The sequence below is a fragment of the Chrysemys picta genome, chromosome 1 (genome assembly GCF_011386835.1).
Source record: "Chrysemys picta bellii isolate R12L10 chromosome 1, ASM1138683v2, whole genome shotgun sequence".
Classification (NCBI taxonomy): domain Eukaryota; kingdom Metazoa; phylum Chordata; order Testudines; family Emydidae; genus Chrysemys; species Chrysemys picta.
Genome location: NC_088791.1, coordinates 160,555,558 through 160,577,765, shown reverse-complemented (window position 1 = coordinate 160,577,765; position 22,208 = coordinate 160,555,558). Strand labels below are relative to the sequence as shown.

Below are 22,208 nucleotides of genomic sequence, written 5' to 3'. Positions count from 1 at the left end.
TTCCCACTATAGGGATATTGTTTAGAAAGGGCTCTTGAGCAAGTATAGAGTATTTTTGGAACTATTCAGATGAAGTGTAATTTCAATTTAGTGTCTGGTGCATCCTCTTCTGGGTGACTACATTGTATGTATCCTCTGAGGGATGGACTCTGACCTAGCCAGTCTCTTCCATCTCGATGATCCTATAAGAGCCTTGTAACTGTACTGGCACAGAAAAATCTCTCTCCATAACAAGCAATCAGGACTGTTACACAATTCACTAGAATTGCGGAGGTAATTCACAAGACTATTCTCTCCGTTCTCCTAGGATAAAATAACAAAACTACATGGTTTTGAGGTTTTAGGTAAAAATTAATAATGATCAGAAGAGTTTTGTCTTCAGAATTGCCCCCTTCATTCTGTAATCCTAGTATGCCTCTACTAAACAGAAAAAACTGGGTTCAGATACTTTCTTCTGGAGCTTTGGTGCTAAACAGGTGACATACAAAACCAAACCCACAACCTTATCTTGTTTATCAGGCTGGCCTTAGATTTGCATCGAAATGCGAGATTATACTATATGGGAGGGAAAACAGCAGCCAGAGTCATAGTTCATGAAAGTCACATGATCTCTAGATGAACTGGTATTGATCCTCTGATAGCTCAGCCCTAATGGCTTCTGTATCTGGGTAGGAAAATTTGCTGTTGGAAATTTTAGACTCACATGAAAAAGAAATTGAGAAACCTTTTAAATAAGTTTACTATGTTCCTATTTTTTTTTTTGGTACCAGACGTCAGTGGCATTTTATCTTCTACCAGCCTCTCTTCTTTGTCCAATAAAAGAATTATTCCTTGTAGTCTCTGCATCTAAAATGTTCAACACATTTAAGGAGGTTTACTTGCATTATACTGTTAGGAACCTGATTTCAAGCTCTAGAAGTTATCTTGCTTAAAAGAGGACATTTCTTATCTGTATTGAATTGTTTCCAAAATGACTAAACTAGAAAAATCTGTGCATTATTACCAAATAAGGAGAATGAATGCAACTCAGACATGCTTGTATTCATTTCTGTTGTTTCTGGACTATTTTGCAATGGAGTAGGTTAGTAAACAAAACATTCAATTTATCCATCTCAGAGTTGGTTCCTAGTCATGAATATCAATAGCAGAATAGTATAAAAATGTAAGATTAATAATGAAACCTGTTTTATTTAAACATCTAAGATTTGTTTTCAAGTAACATCACCAAACGAAATCTGCTTTCACATTAGTGGGAGCTGTAGATATGTACCCGAGGGCAGAATTTAGGCTATTCGTTTATTCAGTTTTGACACAGTGTATGATAAGAACCTGCAAGTTGAAGCAAACCCTCAGCAGGTATAATACATGAATACACTTAAAATGATATGTTATTGAATAGGTAGGGTTGATGAAACATCCAGAAGTTATTTGGTTTTGTGTTCAATTTTTAAAATAGCTTCAAAGGGTTAAATGTGAGATTCTGTAAATGTTCTATAAAAAAAATTGTATAATCATTCTATTTTTTTGTTCAGGCTGTTTTTTGAGTCCAAATTTGCCATGCACTGAATCTTTCAGGCAAACTGTCTTTCAGGAGATCTAGTATCTAGTTTTGAAGGAGGAAAAGCCAACAATTCTTGCAAACTCACTAGTTTTAATTTAGCCAAAGTAATGGGTGGATCTTTTGCTAAAGTGATTACTGAATGTAGGGATGCATAAGTTGAATCTGCCCAATAGAAAAGCGTGATGAATGCCGGGATAGTTTAGGTTTAGATACCCATTTAATAAATGGTTCGACTAGTTTTGAATCCATAGAACGTACAAGCCTTGATTATGGCAATGGAAGTACATTGGGAGTCTCTTACCATACTTTACTAAGGATAAAATCCTGCCAAAAGTAGACATTGCCGTTTAAATGTAGCCAGTTGCTTTTGGACTCTGTTCATAGAAAGGAGATTCTGCTATCTTTTCTTAGCTAATCCCCCTTTATATTCACGCAGGTGCATAGCAGAGAATGGACTTTTCTGAGAGCACTTTTTCCCTTGTGGAAATCCAAAAAAGAATATAAAGGTGATAACCCCTAGTTATGCATTCTTCACTGCTCTCAACTGGCATATTTGTGAGCTCTTCAAATACTATCAGCCACTACGTTGTTGCAGTCATCTCTAGTGCAGCCGCACATTAGTAATACAGAAGACAATGCCTTTGTATTTTAGCTTTTAATTGCATCCATTCTCCCCATTTACCAGTCGTTTATTTTACCAAAATGTTAATATGAGGGGGAAAACTATTTTTAACAATTAAATAATTATTGTGCTAATTACACCTGTACCCCGATATAACATGAATTCGGCTATAATGCGGTAAAGCAGCGTTCCGGAGGGGTGGGGCTGCATGCTCCGGCGGATCAAAGCAAGTTTGATATAACGCGGATTCATCTATAACGTGGTAAGATTTTTTTGGATCCCGTGGACACCGTTATATCGGGGTAGAGGTGTACTTTCATCTATTAAAAATTATCACTGGAAACTGCAGGACAGGTGTATAGTTGATACATTGCCCTAATTCTATTATCAATAATACAGAAAAATAAAGCAGAAGGGAGTGCTGTCTAATTGTTAGAGCAAGGACTCTGGACTCCTGGGATTTTTTCCTAGCTGTGCCACTCACTATTTGATCTTGAACAATCACAGGTAAATCTGTCTATAAATTATCCCTCTGTAAACCTAACTATTATTATGAGGCTTAATTGTTTGTAAGGCACTTCTAGGACCTTGTATACGGAGTGATAAAAGTATTTTTATTAACACAGTATTGTTTTAATAATGTACTCTTTGATACAGTGGTATACCAAATGTGATGTGATCATTGCTGTGGTAACCAAATAGTAGGAAAAACTGACACAATTTACACAATTCAGTCCCAGGACTGTAATAACGTCACAATTTTCACATTTGCGTTCCTGCTTAATGAATAAATATCTTCCAAGCAGGAACTAGCAGCACCTCTTTATTGACTGAATTCTTCAATTTTTTTAGAATGGTGTATACCCTCTAGTCTGTATGATGCATGTTGTGTGCAATGTAAAACAGATTTTCCCCAAGGAAATAACATGGAGAACTATATTCTAAACTGTTTTCTGTCTAAATGAGAGAGTTGCCTATTGCCAGACTGAAATAATTTTCTGTTTGTTTTAAAGTAGGATAATAGCAGGTTAGAATTACTTTATTTGATTTGCAATTCAGTTTGCCTATTTTTTTTCCCTCTGTAATTTACAGTATAAGCAAATAAAGATTAGAAGGAAAAAGTAAGCAACATCCTGTTCATGTGTTTCCTTTTTCTGTTAATCCTCTTAATGAATGCCCTATGAGGAATGGGTTCTAATCACTTACAGAGCACAGTAATGTAAAAGGACAGTGCTCAAGTGGGAGGTGTTCAGCAGTAGGGTTCACTAGGATGCCAGTTGGTAAACAGCCAGGGCTAGCTCCAGGCACCAGCTTCTCAAGCAGGTGCTTGGGGCGGCCGCTCCGGAGAGGGGCGGCACGTCCAGGTATTCGGCGGCAATTCGGCGAACGGTCACTCACTCCGCCTTGGAGTGAAGGACCTCCCGCTGAATTGCCGCCGCAGATCGCGATCGTGGCTTTTTTTTGTTTGTTTATTTGTTTTTTGTTTTGGCTGCTTGGGGTGGCCAAAACCCTGGAGCTGGCCCTGTAAACAGCTGGCCTCCAATAGGCTCATAAATGTGGCCATTAGCCACCTACTTATATGCTTGTAGCAGCCCAGCAAGGTTTGCCTGAGACACGTGCCTCGTTAAAAAGTGTGATCCTGCTGAGAAAGGGCTCAGTGGGTTTTCCTTACTCATTAAGGCAGGTGATTCATTTTCCCATTTGGATAAAGGGAATTGGCAGTGGCTGTGGCTCTCTGGGGGGTGGGCGTGGGGGAGAAGATTTCAGGTGATTGTTGAGTAGCCACTCCTGGTCAAATAGATTGAGCTAATCTTTAATCAAGCCGAACTCCAGTAAAGGAGTGAGTTTGGATTTAGCATGGTTTTTAGAGCTGGCTGGTAAAAGTATTTGCATAGAGTGCCCCTAAATCTGTAAGATTTATATGTGTTAGGTTTTTTTGTACTTGTCCTCTGTAGTGTGTGAATATAGCATGAATAAGCAAAACTCTCATATTGTCAACATGTCGCTCTTTTTATGTTAACTGTGTGCAGGCACATGATTACTCTTATGTTTAAAAAGGCAATAAAGTTAAAATTGGAGATTTCTATAGATGTAATGCATTACTGGAGGGGAGACTGAAAGAGGTTTGCTATAATTAGATTCCCTGGAATTACAGGCTTAATCCAGCTACAGGAGGGCGAGTGGGAGGGAAGTTATCAAAAATATTAGGAAAGGAGGGAAAACGTACACAAAACTTAGAAGAGAGAAAATGAACACTGGCCTCTGTCAGGATACGGTGGAAGGTACCCATGTGCCAATCCATGGAACGCAGGAATGGTGGTAACCACTGGTATGTATAGCAGTTTGAGCAATGCTTTTGGATGCATTGTGGCTACACAAGTGTAAAATCAGTATCAGCCAAATACGCTATTATAAAAGTCTGTGTCATCTGTTCTTTATATTTCTCCTTTTCCAGGAAAGCTTCAGGCTATTGTTTGTTAGTGCTTGACTTTGTCGTTGACAAGAAATACTATCTGCCCTAAATATTAACCTGTACAAATAAGCAGTGTTTTTAAGAGCCTTGTATGGTGCCATCAATTGACAACTGTGATGAAATTGTGAGTGTGTACTGTGCTGTGTAGTCATGCAACACCTGTAAAATCCATGCATGATCTTACGTCAGAATTATGCAGATATCTGTGAACTGTCCCATTAAACATGAAGAAATAGTAATTATTTGACCCTTTCTGTCTTAATTGCATTTCTTCTCTTGTTTGTTCTTTCATTCTTCAAAGAACATGTCCTCTTTTTCTATTTTATCTTGTGCATTTATGCCTGGAAACATATGACCTTTTCAGTCTTTAAAGCTCAACTGAGATGGGAATCTTGTGTGGGAGAAAATGTACAGGTATTGCTTATTGTATTGGTCCTGCTGCACTTGGTGTGGGCTATTAGCAGAAGTACTGTAGCTCTTGGCTTTTCAGTTTGCTTTGTAGCAGATGGTCTTTCTATTATTCCACTAGTCTTCTGGGAGTCTGGCCCACTGTAGTGGGTGTGTACTGTAGCAAAAACAACTAAAAATAACAGAACATTGTTTATTTAATGGATGCAATTTAATTTTGTAAACTGTACTGATTAGCTGAAAAACTCCTACCTTTCTCTCTGATTTTTCCTCCAATATGTTTAATGAAGATTGACACATTTAAGGCTTCAAAATGCACCCACAATCTGGTATGCTCTGAAGTGTCAGGGCTAAATCTTAATTCAAAAGGATTAATTGTCATGCCCACTCTTTGTTGGGCATAATTGTAGCATATGTATGGAGATTCATTTGAGATTATGAACTGGCCAGACGAGTGTTTTAAGAGGCATTCCTGCTGTCCCACATCAACCAGCTGGGCTTTGCGCTAAACTTCCCATGAAGACAGCAACATATGTCTACACAATGTGTATATTGTACTGGCGCCCACTCTCACTCCTAAAGATGTGTCAGCATTTCCAGAATAACTCCCTGTTTTAAGAGCCTTGTTTTAGTTACAAAAATTGTCTCTGGGTTGATGCTTGATGTACAGTCACAGCCATTCTGTCTTTGTTTGTAAATCTTGTTAGATTACGTAGAGACCAGACCCAATCTAATCTAGTTTATTTGATTGAAACACCCCCAAACAAGAACTGGTGATTCAGTAGGTGACCCTCTTCCTGCAGTTTAGTAGTGAATCAGCACACCTGCATCTACGTGAAGGAAATTTTGTAGAAGATGCCATCTTTTCAAAGAGCTCTAAAACACTTTTGGTAGAGGAGGAGGCATTACCCTTGGTGTTCTGCCCAAATTCCAATTGGAAATTGCATTGTGCCTTCCTAAAATTCCTCAGTAGATTCAGGTGGATTCAGTGTTTGTCACTTTCTGACCTGAACTTTCTCTGGTATGTATTAATTAAATTCTGTCATCTTTCATTCACTGCTCCCACTCTCCCTTGTTAGCTGTATTTCTGTGGTGACTGTGCAAAGGGGATGCCTGTCTAGTGTGTAATTGGTTTGTCAAGTGTTTTGGAAGGGTGTCTCAGGATGAAAGGAATTGCATAAATTCCAGTAGCTACACTTCATCAAATCTTCAGCTTTTGAATATGCTGAGGTAAGATATGAGTGAGTCCTCCAAATTAAATATATCTTTGGTTAATACTGAACTCATGCCAATGACTGGTATGCCTCATTAATAAGATTTTTACTTGTTCTAGAGGAGTGTATTGATTCTCTAACAATTGTATATTGTATCTGATTCTCAGGAACTTCAAACTATATAAAATAACACTGAGGATTCCACTACTGCTAATTTACTGACATGAAGGACACCTTTTATATTTATCATATCAATAGTTCAGAATTAATTGAAGTCTCTCTTGCACATCAAATTAATCATTAGAAACTCACTGAATAGTGAGAATTTGTTTTTTAAAAAAATCATTCATATCCTAAAAAGTCTTGACATTCTTTTGATACATTGCAGAGGTCTTTCTATATGAGATATAATCCAGCAGAATGGATGTGGGTTATCGCACAACTAAAGACTAACTTGATGGAATTAATACAGTCAGTAGGGCAATTTAAGTGTGGCAATTTATGTTGAGTCTGTAATCTGTGAGTGACTTAAATGAGAAAGGATTAAGGCTGTTTTTTGCTGTGACTTAAACAACCGACCTCGCATTTAATTGTAGATCATTTTTTAAAATACAATAATGTTTTTTATAATGGTCTATCTGTTCTTACTTATATGAAGTCTTACGTCTGGGAATTGCATCTGTCTGCTTATACTTGCTCAACAGAGTTTTGTTTTAAACTAGTATGGTTTTAGCACTGTTTGAAGTGGTCTTTTTGTGGGTATGGATTTCAGCAACAGCAGGCAGACTAGACAAACGTGCAATATAATAAGTAGATCAAGGTTCTTCCAGTTTCTAAAATCTTTTTAATTCAGAGTTGGCACTGCTGGAAGCAGCTCCTCTGTAAGTCTCTGATAGGAAAGGCTGGCTTAGCAGAATGCAGCATCTGTAGGTAAGTTCCATTCTGCCATACAATCAGTATGTTCACATTACCAAGTATCTTGTTGGGTGCTCCCATGTTGCAGTATTGTTGCATATGGAATGAGCTTTTTCTGGACAAACGTTGCATAGGTTGCTTGAACCCTTGAATGGAGTTGCATGTGATTTAAACCCTGGAACAAAGAGTAGGGGAGCCTCTTTGACTGTAACTTTAATAGAGGAAAAGGTGATCTTGGATAATTGGGTCTGAGACCACTTAGGTTTTTAACGACTAGAACCTATTCTCAGAACTGCACTGGGGAGTGATTGGGCAGCCAATTCAAGTCACAGTACATCGATATTCTGTGCTCACAAGCAGATTGCCCTCTGAGGTGAGTGAATCACTGTATTCTGCACTAGTGGAAGGTTGAGTCCCTTTCAGAGATAGCCCTAAGGAGAACACATGACAGTAATGTAGTCTGACAGTCACAAAGACACAAGATTTTGTGTAAAGGTCTGTGTTGGAGAGTGGTAGATTCAACCTTAACTATAGATGGGGGGGGGGGGGGGGGGGGGGAAGGCACTGTGTGCCACCGCTAATACTTATGGTCACAGGATTAGCATCAAACATTTAGGCAGCCTGTATCCCAGTTTCCCCATCTGCAAATTGTGATAATATCATGAGGCTTAATTTATTCATGTTTGTCAATGCTTTGAGCTCCTTTTAACAAAACTGTATAGAAATAGGACTATATTAGAATACCACTACATAGTTAATTCTTATTTCAGATGCATAGTGGTCATATTTGTGTACATTGTCCCAGAATCATCCACTACAAAAACATCACCGATTGACAGCAGTCTCAAACAACATTAAGGCTTTGCCATCGTATTATTAAAAGATATAAAGATAACGATGGATTCAGCAGTATTCCAGAAGCAATCGCACCAGTGCCAAATACAGAGATAAAATAACTCCTTCTACTGAAGATTCTTATGGTTATATATCCCAGGATCTCATTAGCCCTCGTGGCCACATTGTCTCACTGTGAGCTCATGTTCAGCAGACGATCCACCACGACCCCCAAATCTTTTCAGTCACAGCTTCCCAGGATAGAGTTCCCCACCCTGTGAGTATGGCCTACATTCTCTGTTTTAGATGTATACTTTTACATTTAGCTGTATTAAAACACAGTTTGCTTGTGTCCAGTTACCAAGTAATCCAGATGTTTTGAATCTGTGACTTGTCCTCTTTATTTGCTACTCCTGCAATTTTTATGTCATATATGCAAACTTTGTCAGTGATGATTTTATGTTCTCTCCCAGGTCATTGATAGAAATGTAAAATATCTCAGGGCCAAGAACAGATCCCTGTAGGACCCCACTAGAAATGCACCCTCTTGATTCTGATGCTTAGGTGCTTTCTTACGCGTCTGTGTTAGAGGTGAGCATAGTGTTACCAACTCTTGGGGCATTATGTGCATAAATCCATAAGTGAACTGCAAGATTGTAGCTACTTTGCACAGCCTTGAAATGTACACTCTAAATTTTCAAGCCAGGGAGGGAGAAGCAGTATATTTGTTTTAAAAAAAAAAAATCTTCTTTCTCCAAATATAAGGAACATATTGTTACAGTTGTTGGCATTTTGACTTATTCTTAAGTTGCTATTTGACTTATCTACAAAGTGGGCATGATGGCAGATGAGAGTTCTCAGTAAATCTAGTTTTTTGGGGTTGTCTGTTTTTAAAAATAAACAAAAATGGTAGAACTAGTTCTAGAGTCATTAGCGTCACGTATAGCAAGAGTTCTTTACCCATTCCCCATCTCATGGAAACACCTCTTGGAACCATATGTTTCAGATCAGAGGATCCTTTACAAGTTAATTTAAAAGAAAAAAGCTCAATTTTTGGCTGGCTGTTTTAAAGATTTTAGTTTTTGAGATAGCCTAGGTCTTGCTACTCTTAATCTACAGCATGGGAACCAAGGCGTCCCGTAAATCAGTGAGAACAAAATTCCGTTCCTCCTGCTGTTATTGCATCAGGAGGAGGATGAAGTAGAAATTGTTAGGACCCCTATTTTCAAAGGAAACGAAAGCTGCTAGATCCGGTCAGCTGTCCCATAATTGTTGCCTGAAGGATACAAGAAATGTTTGTTTTAAAACTGATTGGTGGTTCCATTGTGGGCATCTGTGCACAAGTCCGCTGTGTACCTGCTAATTGGTCTGATTTAATTGGAATTTCCCCAACAATCTTTAGTTTAGTGTCTCAGGATTGTTGACTGGTATCTTTTCTGTGTGTGCCTCGCTGTAGAGCTGGCTTGAGGGAGGACTCAGCCAGAAAAGTTGAGTGTTATGTCTTGGGGGATAAGTCACAACTGGATTGATGCCATCAGCCCACTCATCCTCTGGATTGTTGGAATCTCCGAAGCTGAGGGACAAAATCTAGTGGTGAGAGGATGGAGAGGGAGAAAGAAATGTAAATGGGAAGACCTTGTTGATAACTGTAACTAGTGGTTGTCCCTAGACTTTTTTTTTTTTTTGCCCATATTTTTGCAACTAATGCACAGTGATAAATTTACAGTCAAATAACCTGTATATCTTTATTCCATTTTAGAATATTTAGTAAATAGTGACTCTACATCTAAATTTAGCTTTTATTAAATTTTATCAAGATTCATGGGTACATACTGTCTACAATATTACCTTGTTTACTTTTTTAATTTAGTCTGCTGCAAAAACTGATTTATTTGAAATATGTAATTTTTGTATTATACTGCTTTCTCACCATACTAAAGTATAGTAAATTAATTAATATCTAATAATCTTGAACTTGTTGCAAACAGTTGAATTGTTTAATTCTTCAGTATACTTGATAGCTCGAGTGAGGGACCGTCCATTAATAACACATAAGGTGGAATACTGGCCTTACTGAAGTAAAAGGAACTATGGATTTGCCCATAATTAACTTTCTGTAGCACTTTTCATCCTTGAATTTCAAAGCATTTCACAATGGAGGGTAAAGTATTCTTTTCTTTATTTGAAAAATGGGTAAACTGAAGCATAAAGAGATTAAGTGACTTGTCCAAGGTCACAAGCAGGTCAGTGATACAGCCAGGAACAGAATGCAGGTCTTCAGATTCCTAGTCTAGCATCCTACTACTGGACCATGCTGAGAATTTTTTATCTACATAGGTTTAGGACATGGAAGGACAGGATGAGTTAGGAGTTACCTGCTTTCAACTAGGAATACTGCACTTGACAAACATTACTGATGTAGGATCCGATTATAAAGTGAGTCCAAAGCAAAACTCTTTCCAGATCTTTTCAGAAGGGTTAGAGAAGGGAATAGAGAAGCACATCAGATGTATCTTTAGCAGAGGAAAATTGCAATTTATGTGGATGGTTGCCAAAAATGTAACTTACTTTATACACTTGCATATATGGACTGTGTCTATAAAGTGCCATGCACACACATGGTGGTTCATAATCATTAAAAGTAGAACAACAAAGCAGAAATTCCGAAGAACCTGTGGATTTTTCTAATGTCTTCCCTTTAGCAGCATAGTGAGATGACTTGGGATGCATTTTAAAGTGGCTGTTTTTAATTGTTATGCAAGAGGACTTTAGGGAGTGTCAGGGGTCAGGCCAGGTCAGACCAGCTACTGGCCTGTTCTCTTGCTAACTTTGCTGCTAGGCAACTAATCGGTCCAGCTGCACTGCCCTGGAACTCTGATTAATTGCAGTGCCTGATTGGCTATAGGATCAGCTGTCTGATTTATAAGCCCAGTGCAACAGTAGCTCAGCACCAGATGCTCAACGTACGTGCCCGTGGATTCTCTGCTTTCCTGTGCTTGCCTCACTCCTAGCCCTTCTCCTTCCTTGCTTCGCCCCTCCTCCAGCCTAGACCTTGCCTTGCACCTGGCCTTGCTACTGCCTCAGCACCAGCCCTGCACCAGACTTACATGATTCCAGCTAACCTGGTTTTGACTTGTAGCTCTGATTCCTGACTCTGACTCTCACCCCTTGGCTACGATTACACTTCTGACCCTTGGTCCTGGTTCTTGGCTCCGACTCTGTCTTGGCTCTGATATTCACACTGACTCTTGTTCTGACCTCCTGCTCCGACCCCTAGGACAGACCACCTATGAACCGGTCCCCCGAGAGGGAGAAACTTTAGTGTCTGTTGCAATGAATGAAAATCCATCAGTTTTGGAGTTAAATTATATGCAGTAGACGGGGAGGTGTCTTTTAAGCTATACTTTGTGAAATTTTCACACTAAACATGTACAAAACTTTTACATATTAAGGAAACAAAGTGGAGCAGCAAGCATTGACAGCAGTTCTTTTTATGATGAAAACTGTAACTATTGACCTTTTACAAAAGCAAACAGATGTCTACTGAGGAAGAAAAAAGGGTTTTAAAAACAAATGGTAATAGGTCAAAAACATTTTGTGGTGTCAACTTGCTTGAAAGGTCTGAATTCCTAAAATTATATTGGGTTTTGACTTTGCCAACCACATCGTGAAAAGCAGTGGTGCTGTCCAACCTGATTATGGGATTTATGGCTAGCTTGTCTGAGGGTAGGTCTTAAAACACTAGAGCAGCATAGCTGTGCCATTGCAGCTGTGCTGTTGCAGTGCTTCCGTGTAGATACTACCTAAGCTAATAGGAGGGGTTCTCCCATTGGCATAAGTAATCCACCTCCCCACGAGGCAGTATCTAGGCAGTATCTAGGTCGATGGAAGAATTCTTCCATTGACCTAGCACTGTCTACGCAGGGACTTAAATTGGCTAAACTACACTGCTCAGGGGTGTGGAATTTTCACACCTCTGAGTGATGTGGTTATGCCGACCTAATTTTCTAGTGTAGACCAAGCCTGAGAAACATTTAAGGTATGTGTACATTGAGGGGAAAAAAAACGAGCCTCCCTGGCAGTGAGTCCGAATACTGGTCAACTGACTCGAGCTTGCAAGACTTGCACTGTGGGAGGGTAGACAGTCCTGCTCAGGGTAGAGCCCAGGCTCTGAAATCTAGCAAGCGGGGTGGGTCTCAGAGCCCAGGTTCCAGCCTGAGCAGGAATGTCTGCTCTGCTATTTTTAGCCTTGTAATGTGAGCCCGATTCAGTTTCCACCGATTTATTTATTTATTTTGTAATATAGATGTACCCATAGGCTCTGAGAGCAGCGGTCTTTATCCCTGCTTTAATTGCTGACAACACGAAATTGTTTGAAAGGGTTTAGGGAGCTGCAGTTTCTCATTCTGAGCCTGAATGTCTTCTATGAGGACACATTCACAGAGGGACCAAACCCCATGCATATGCTGTTCTTTAATGGCGGGGAAGTGGGAGGGTATCCTTTGCTTCCACCATTCTTTGCTGCTTCAGAAATAATGAGGTCCTAGAAGACTCTCTTGGTGCTCTTCCTGTACTGCTCAATGGCCTTTTGAGGCTGTGCCCTGGGATAATTTATCAGGAATTCAGTGGGGTTTTCCCTGCAAAGGGAGGTTTTCACCCACTCTTCAGATGTTAGTGCTGCCCTCAGTACTTAGAGGGGACACAGAGAAACCTCTATTTGGGTTTTGGCAGACACGTATGGAGGAAAAAGAAGTGTGTCATTTATGGGAAGAGGGAATGTGGTCTAATGACTAGTACTGAGAAGAAAGTTCTGGGTTTTAATGTTATGCCACTAATTGTAAGACCTGGGACAGTCTCTCAACCTTTCGGTACCTAAGTTTACATATTTTTGCAATGGTACAATATCTGTTTATCTCTGGGGCAGGGCTTAATTAGTGGTTATAAATCATTTGGGTCTTATCTTGACTAATGCTTGCTCTACATTTAAGTTTTACTGGTATGGGGAGGGTGAGATTTCTTGTCTTCTTGCTGATATAGATGTGCCTGTATAAGCCCAAGTGTAGACACAGTTATAGCGGTATAAAAGTAATTGTACTGGCATAGGCCTTGTCTACAATTAACAGTGAGATCGACCTAGCTACATCACTCAGGGCTGTGAAAATTTTGCACCCTGAGAGCTGTAGTTAGGTCCCGCTAACCCCCCAGTGTAGATGAAGCTAAAATGATGAAAACATTCTTCCATCAACCTACCTCTGCTGCCTCTCCGAGAGGGGGATTAATTACATCAACAGGAAAAACTTCTTCCACAGATATAGGAAGCACCTATGCTTACAGTAGTGTAGCTGTCGCACTTATACTGTAGACATAGCCATAGCTTATATTAGTTAGGGGACCATAACTATGCTGCTAAAACCTCTGACCAACTTCAAATTAACCGTATAGTTGGCTAATTTCTCTGAGTGCGTAAACTTTTGCTAATATGTATGCACAAAGCTCCCCAATGTAACCAAGCTGCTTCGGTGCTTAGTTCATGTCTAACCCCTGGCTGGATTAAAAAATTAAGTGTTCCCTCATCTCTCTCACCTTTGTGGCTTGATCTTAGGCCCATTGCTCTCCTCTGCATTTTCTCCGGGCTAGTTCAGACAGCTCACCAGTCAGCTTGCTAGCTTTTGTGAATCCCATTCTGAAGAGTCTAACTTTCTGCATGGACTAGGGAGCCTGGGCACCTAACTTGAGGCTGTGAATTCCACTGGGCAGCAGGTGCTTAAAGTTATGTGTTGCAGTGCTCTGCTAAGTTCCTGTCATGGATTTAACCCTATGAATTAAATAAAAGCCAGTTTAGTTCTTTTGAAAACCATTATGGGGATCTTGAATTTTACTCTCACTAAGATTGCTGCTATAATCTTTTTTTTTTTTTTTTTTTTTAAAGTCTAGTAAATACAGAACCAAAGTTTACGCCATCTGACCTTCTGCATGGGAGGAGGGGATAGTGGGGTTTTAAACTTGAATTCAAAGCTTGTGTTTTCAGCCCAGCGTGACTTAAGATGACTTTTTTGATGAGTGGAAGTTTGTCCATTCCCCACACACCTCATTCCTTTTAGTGCTGGAGAACTTAGTGTTTCCATTTTGCATTGTGGAAGATTTGCATTTCAAATGTACATGCTGGTGTTAGAGCTCTGTATAACTGAGAATGAGTTGTCTTCCTGGGGGTGGGGAAAGATCCAGTGCTTTCACATGATCTCATTGCTTACAAGGAACAGTTTATAGTGGTGTATAAATGTGTTCGCAAATATTGGCTTTTCAAATGTACTGTGTTTTGTTATAAAAAAATAACACCAGCCGGTCCTCAGACTGAAGACTTTCATAGAATTTGGATCTCTGTTTAACTCTTACTCTAACTGTGTATTATTTAGACTTGTGTGAGTGAGGTTAAACAGGATGTAGTCTATTGATAACAGAGATTTCCTGTCTCTCTTCTCCCCCCCCTTCCCCCGCCCGCCTGGGTAGAGAGGTTGGGGTTGAAGGAGGACTGTTGTAGCCTTCGCTGACCAATCATCTGTTACATGTGTTAATAGAGGCCAGCTGGACATCAGTATCCCCTCATATACATACTGGTGAAAACTCACTTAACCACATGGGGATATTTTAGGCCTGAGCTTCAAATGGCTGGATAGGACCCTTCACTGCAATCTTTAGACTGACTAATGTGACTTATGAGAAATGAGTGCTGTGGGAACAGAGGAAACTGTTGTGTGTGGGAGAAGATATATTTAAAAAAATGTTCCATAGTGATGAACAAGTGGCTCAGGCAGCATAATTCTTATGCAATCTACAAACTGTAAAAGCTGTTAAATATTTACAATTACATTTTAGGGGGAGAGGCAAGTGACATGATTTTTGGATAAATTGATTTTGTCTGCTTAATTTATATCTGTTGCATACAGAAAGGTGTATGCACTTTAATTCAGGCAAATCCATTACACATGTAAGATTGGGAGTTACAATCAGTGTAGTTTTCATACATTTTTGATTGTGCAGTATGTGTATATGCATGCGTGCAAGCCTTAAAAAGGATATCATGTCTCACTGTTCTGAATTGGACTTTGTAGCTTCCAAGAGCCACAGATGGAGCAAGAGCGGTGGAACAGGGTAACAGTTTCCCCCTATAGTTCGGAGAGAAGGGAATTGTGTAAATCATCATGTGATCTCGTTTGTGCCCTGAAAGCAGTGAGAAATTTGGACTTTGGGACATGGAAGGGGAAATTTAAACTGGCTTTATTTTATTTTAGTTTGAATTAAATGTTGGAGTTTTTCAGGGAAGGGAATACTTGAGGGTAAGAAATTAGTGTGATAGAGCAATAGTCATTGAGAGCTTTGGGGGGCGGGGGCTGCCCTATGCAAAATAGTCATTTAATTTAGAAAAAATGTAATTGGAGATTTAAGAAATGTCAAGGTCTGATCTATAAATGTTTCAACTGTTTTGGTTGGTGGGAGGAAAAAAGACACTTTAAAGGTCAAGATATAGTCTCTTGTGTATACTGTAATTTTTTCATTAAAAATCAATAAATTCATAAAGGTTTTGAGCTTGCAGATTGGTTTGAACTTGTACTGACATAAGATCACAACAGTCTGTTAGATCAGTGGTTCTCAACCAGGGGTCCGGGATACAATAGGGGGACATGAGCAGGTTTCAGGGGGTCCGCCAAAATAAATCAGAGTAGGGCAGGTGTTAGACTCACTGGGACCTGGGGCTAAGCTGAAGCCTGAGCCCCACTGCCTGGGCTGATGCCGAAGCTCAAACAACTTAGCTTTGCGGGTCCCCTGTGGCGTGGGGTCCCAGGCAATTGCCCTGCTTGCTACCCCTAATGCCAGCTCTGGCTTTTAATCTACTGGATATGCAGAGAAAGTTGTTGTGGATCAGGTGGGCTGTGGAGTTTTTATAGCATGTTGGGGGGGGGGGGGGGGCTCAGAAAGAAAAAGATTGAGAACCCCTGCGTTAGATCATTGGTCCTCAGAGATATGTACATAACATATGATGGTCATTTTGGTCAAAAATGCATTTGGTTAAGAAAAATTAAAAGCCAGCTTTTCAAAGTTACACCTGCACAACTGAGTGCATAGTTTTGCAGGTGCCTAATTTACAGTGTGTGCATGTCTCACTATTACCTTCTGTTTCCCCAACTGTCTGCATCGATGTGTTGTACCTGGACATGTACGGAAATTCAAAGCTCTTTGGGGAAGGAACCACCTCTTCACTACATGTGTGTATGGTGCCTACCACAATGGAATCCCTGGTTGGAGTTTATAGAAGCTACCACAATATAAATAAGTGTGTAAGAAAATCAGGTTACATGTGCTCATGCATTGCTAGCTAACTACCAAACTAGCTGTATGTATGGACAAATATGTGATTTACATTTGTACACACATTGGGGGGTGTAGGCATGTGTGTGTCTGTGTAAGTAAGATGAACACAAATGTATGTGCAACTTGTAGGAACTTAACTTTGAAAATGTGCCCACAGTAAATTAATTATTATTGTAAATAATTTATTTACATTAATTTTATTTTCTCCCATGAAGAAATGTACTTATTCTGTCTCATTTACTTTATTTTAAAGCCAATTAACAGACTCCTCTGTTTAAAAATAAATATACCTTTTACCGATTATATCCTACTCCAAATGACACTTTTCCTTAAAGATTCCTAATTTTCGGATGTAATAAAACTGAATGTCTCTTTCCAGGCAATCTCCGAGTGCCTTGGGCTCAGCATATAAGGTGACGTTTTCCTTATGCTAGAATGCTATGAAAAATTCCTTCAACTTGAATGTTTTATTACAAAGAAAAAATGCCCTTTTTGCTATCAGATAGATAGGATCAATTGGGTAAAAGCATTTTTCTTTCTCAACGCATATACTTAGAATAAATAATATCATTTAACACTTTGCTGGTTAAAAGCTATGACCTTTGTAAGAATCATCACTCCAGATCTGTAGCTGCTGTTCAGTTTATTTTTCCATCCTTAACTTGAGAAATTTAGCACCCATATGCCTGTTTGGCAATCTGTGGACAGTACAATACTTACAATATCAAACATGGGAATATGCATTTTAACAGGATTTTCTGTGCTATTAAAAGAATTCATTCTGCAGGGCAGGCATAATTCCCAGCCTTTGAATAAATATAACCACTCAGGCTACAGTATAGAGTTCTAGTTTAACGCTTATTAATATTGTGTGTTGTGGTGTATTAGAACACTTGGGTCACTTACAACTTTTTTTTGGTGCTTCTTTTAATATAATTTTCCATGTTCCCTGAAAACATCTGAAATCTCTTGTGCTCAGTAACTTGCAGGCTTCATTGCTGGTGCTCCCTAGCAAAGCACGCTTCTTTTAAAATCAATAGCTCTTCTGTTGTACACTCTTACTTTCTAAGCAACAAATAATCACAATAATTGTTTATATGGTTCTTTTCACAAGCATGAAGATCCTTTCCAAATATGCTGCAACAAGCAGATCATTCGTGCAAGCAGGTTGTGAGAGAATCCCTGGCCTAAAAGTGCAGAGTTGACTAAAATAGTAAGAGTGATCACATTTGCTTCCCAGTGCTGCAGCTACTCCCACTAAAGTAGGAGGGTAAGTGAGCAGGACTGCCATCTGCTGCCCCTAAGTGAGAGAGTGCCTTCAGTTCCCATACTTGCTGGATGATTCTGTAGTCTGGACATGATCAGTTGGAGTTGTGTATCTGCCTGGGTCTTGTCAGTGCTGGCTCATCTTAATTTCATATTCAGTGTGTTATTGACATGCTGTTAACGTTGTGCTATTTGCTTATATTTCATTGATTATAATAGTCTGTTTATAGAATCTCTCCAGTGTGCTCTTAATTCTAGAAAAAGGTCAAGTTAGTTGAAGCTGGAAAACTAGTGTTTTGCAGACACTGAAATTGTGCCAAACAGCAGCACAGAAGAAGTTATTGCAACTTCTTCTGCCTTTTGGAGAGGTCATACAGCTCAGAAAAACTCTTGCATTCCTTCTGCTACTACCTAAAATAGAAGGCAAGTTTGTACTTCACCACAACAGCTGTTCATCACTATGTATGGTGCCAGTAAAAAGAGAAATATTTTTCATGGTTGGCTTCCTCTCTGTAACATGTTTTGGTGAATTCTGCTAGCATTGCAGTTAGCATTGCAGTCCAAATATCGTTGTGTAAATCTTGATGCTGTAAGGACAACCTGCTATTAATCCGTTGTTATGGTACATACTGATCCTAATGTACATGTCTCAGTTCCCAACTTCCCCTCTCCTACTAGAACTGGAAGACAAAAGTCAGAACTATGTTGTATTTTAACTGGTCATTCAGAGTGAGATTGTGTTGTCGGGACGTTGCACTAGATCTAATTTTTTGGGTTCATAACTTTTTTGAAAGGATGTTTACTGTTAACAAAAAGATCTTTTGGGGGCCTGTGACAAGTGGCATTTGCATTTGTATATTTGCTACTGCCACTTCTCTGTGGATAATGGAAAGTCTCTTAATACTATAAGGGGTGGGTAACTCTGACCTTTTAAACTCTCCCTTTGCTGTTCTTAGCACCTAAAGAGGTCAGTGTAGCTAATTTGCTCTGTTAGCTAGTGAAGTGGTATTGGATGTCTACATAGCAATCTGTTCCATATGTTTCAGCCTGATTGTTTCTGGAAAGGTTCTAAAGCGGTTTCTCTGGCCTAATGTATCATTTACAAAACACCCAAAATTTTGCTAGGCCTGTAACTAGATAGGTGTGTCTACCTTAGAGATTATAGTTAAGGCTGTGAGTCTGTCATGGAGGTTGCAAAAGTCACGGATTCTGTGACTTCTTGTGACCTCTATGAAATTCGACAGCTGCAATGTCCAGTGTGGCTGAGCCCAGGGCAGCCCGAGCAACTGGCTGGGGCCAGCCACACTGGCCAGTGCGCCTGGCTCTGGGGACTGCCTGAGCAGCGGCTAAGGGAGCTGGCTCGAGGGCCCCCTCAGAGCAGCGGCGCTCTGGGGCAGCTAAGATTTAGTCAGGAGTGTTTATAGTAAAAGTCATGGACAGGTCATGGGCCATTAATTTTTGTTTACAGCTGGTGACCTCTCCATGACTTTTATGAAAAAATAGCCCTAGGGTCTTAGCCTTAATTATAGTTAAGGTTACGTTTTAGTCACAGGTATTTTTAGTAAAAGTCATGGACCAGTCACGGGCTCTAAACAAAAAGTCATGGGCCTGTGACTGGTCCATGACTTACTAAAAATATCCGCCGTGACTAGAACTTTGGGGGCGGGGGGTGGCAGTCCAGGGGTGCCGAGGGTGCTGGGAGAGAGGGGGTCCCTCCCAGGCACATGGCACATGGCCTGGGACACCTGCTGGTGGTGGTGGGGGGGAACCGCAGCCAATGGGAACTGCGGGTGTGCGCAGCGCGTGGTGTGGAGACCCCTTCCCCCCCCCCCCCCTGCTACCTAGGAGCTGCAGGGGGGCTCCCACCCCAGGTAAGCATGCCCCACACTCCAAAACCCCTGCCCCTTGCCCCCTCCCACAAACCCAAACTGCTGCTGTTGCTGGCCCAGGGCACCAGCCTCTGCAGAAGTCATGGAATCGGTGACATCCGTGACAGACTCGCAACCTTAATTACAGTTGCTATAGGTGAAAGGAACAGGGATTGAAAAATGTTAAACCTCACTTCAGTTTAGACTGGTTATGTGTGGAAGGGACACAGTAAATGCTTCATTGCTTTCTCTTCTTCCATCAAAGCTATAAGTTCAGTATTTAAAATCAATAATAAAATGGTAAGGTTTGCTTGTGATGGAAGAAAACAAATACATTTTTTACAGTAACAAATTATATTATTGGAAGCTTTCAGAGAGGAACTCATTAATCTTTTTTTTAAACTGAATGTGTCTGGTGTAAACTGAACATACATTCTGCATGTTGGTGTTATTCAGACTGCAAAATAATTTTGTGTATCCACCTTAATTTAAGATCCAGCAAAATTTACACAGCCTGAGAAGAATTTTGTAGTACACTAAATATTTTCCCTTTATCTCATTTCTACTTTATCAGTTCCTTCCACCAACAACTTCTTCCTATTAGAACATCAGTACTTGTGGCACCTTAGAGACTAACAAATTTATTAGAGCATAAGCTTTCGTGGACTACAGCCCACTTCTTCGGATGCATATCGATATGGGCTGTAGTCCACTAAAGCTTATGCTCTAATAAATTTTAGTCTCTAAGGTGCCACAAGTACTCCTGTTCTTTTTGCGGATACAGACTAACACGGCTGCTACTCTGAAACCTATTAGAACAATAAAAATCTTCGTAAAATAGCTTATTCATTATAATGAGGAGGAAAATGGATTGAATTTAAATAGAACTTCCATATTTTTTAAACCAATACTCTTCTGGCTTTTTTTTTTTTTTTTTGGCTAATACATTGTGTACAGACATGAATTTAACAAAATTCTCTCCAAGTTTGGCCCTTACTAGCACTCCACTCCAAACCCGCATGGCCTGCAGAGCTTCAAATTTGAAAGGGGACAAGAGACATCTTAAGATCTTTAAAACTACATTGATCTACTTACCTGTGCAACAGTAAGCAGCAATATGAACTAAGTCTCAAGAGCAATAATTTGAATCACTTCCCCAATGTTGTGAAGTAGTGGGCTTTCTCCCAGAAAAAATTAAGCCTAGGAAACAGAGTGAATAGATAAATTAAAATAGAAATCTTAACCTAAAAGCCCAATGTGGACAGGTTTGGCTTTTTCTTTTTCTCATATTTTTTTCATGAAAAATTCTACCTTTTTCATTTCTGTATGCCAGCAAAGCATCTCTGTTTTTTTTTCCTCTTGTAACTCTCCTTTCCCTTGCTCATTATCTCCTAGGTTAAGTCCATTTTCATATGTCTAGTATTCATAAACAGCCAAAGGTTTTAAAATATAATTAAAACTGAGATCTTGCTGATACATTTGATTCCTGGCTACTCTTGAAGTGAATTAATGTTAAAATGTTCTTAATATTGGGGGCAGGAGCGAGAAGGCTACAGAAAAGCTGAGATCCAAGGTACACATGAGGAGGTGTACTGCTCTTTTTGAAATGTCTCTTTAGCAGTTAAGACCTTAATTCAGCAAAGCGTTTAAGACTTTGCTTAACTTCAAGCATGCAAGTCTATCCTTCAGCAAGACACTTAAGCATATGAGCAGTCCCATTTGAAGTCAGTTAGCTTGCTCACATACTTAAAGTTAAGTACATGCTTTGCTAAATCAGGGGCCTAAATAAAATAAACATTTCTTCTGACTGAGGCTCCAGTCCTGCAAAAACTCACTGATATGAGTAAACACACTAACTTCAGTGGGACTATTCATGTGTATGTGTGTGGGATTAGGTCCCAATGAGCACCGGCACTTGCGTTCAACATAAATTTCTTTAAACAAATATTAAAATAATTTTCAATCTTAACTCACTTTGATTCCCCTTCCCACCCTCCAAAAAAACAAACAATACAAAAGAGAAAACCCTCTTGATATAAATATTTATACTTTCATCAGTTCTCTTTTGTAACAGCCTCAGATCTGCAGTAGTTACCAGCAATGCCAATTGCTATTTATAACTCATCAGAATCAGGGCACACTAATATTTATTTTGTAATTACTGTTGGAGTGAGTTGGTGATCCAGTTGTGTGTGTTTGTTCCAAGATCTAATACATTCAAACTAGTTTGCCTTACCTATCTCGCTATTTCTATATCGGCACTAAATGGCTCCATCCCTGCAATATCTGAGCCCTGGACAGCCATCCAATGTACGTACCTCACTGGGTTGATGGGAGGGCAAGAAAGCATTTTGTCTTATTTTACGGAGGAGGAACTGAGGCATGGAAAGACTAAGTGACTTGTCCAAGGTTACACAGGAAGCCTGTGGCAGACACAGGAACTGAACCTGATCTTAGTCCTAGCCAGTGCCTTAACCACAAGACCTCCCTTCAGCCAGCTTTCTTTTTCGTTAATATACTTATGAAGCTGAACTGTAAATACATATTTAAAAAAACCTGCTAAACATCCAGTTGTATGTACTAAGTGCCCTAAATAGCAGGAGTAGAAAAGGTGTTGGAAATATCTTAAGCTAACCATTTTTGTTTCTGGTCCCCAAGTCGTGCAGTGTGGCTACTATGT

General features: G+C 39.8%; 1 protein-coding gene across 11 annotated transcripts in view; it reads left to right on the top strand.

The window, feature by feature from the left end:
- The window catches only part of CBLB (Cbl proto-oncogene B), a 239,912-nt gene that overhangs the window by 23,980 nt on the left and 193,724 nt on the right, over positions 1 to 22,208 (top strand). The window contains exon 1 of one of the 11 annotated variants that reach the window (XM_065574122.1): positions 4,491 to 4,512. The exons of the other annotated variants lie outside the window; for them this stretch is intronic. The gene's annotated coding sequence lies outside the window, so the exon portion shown is untranslated. Of the gene's footprint in view, positions 1 to 4,490; positions 4,513 to 22,208 lie in introns of those variants that run through there. 11 annotated transcript variants of the gene reach the window in all.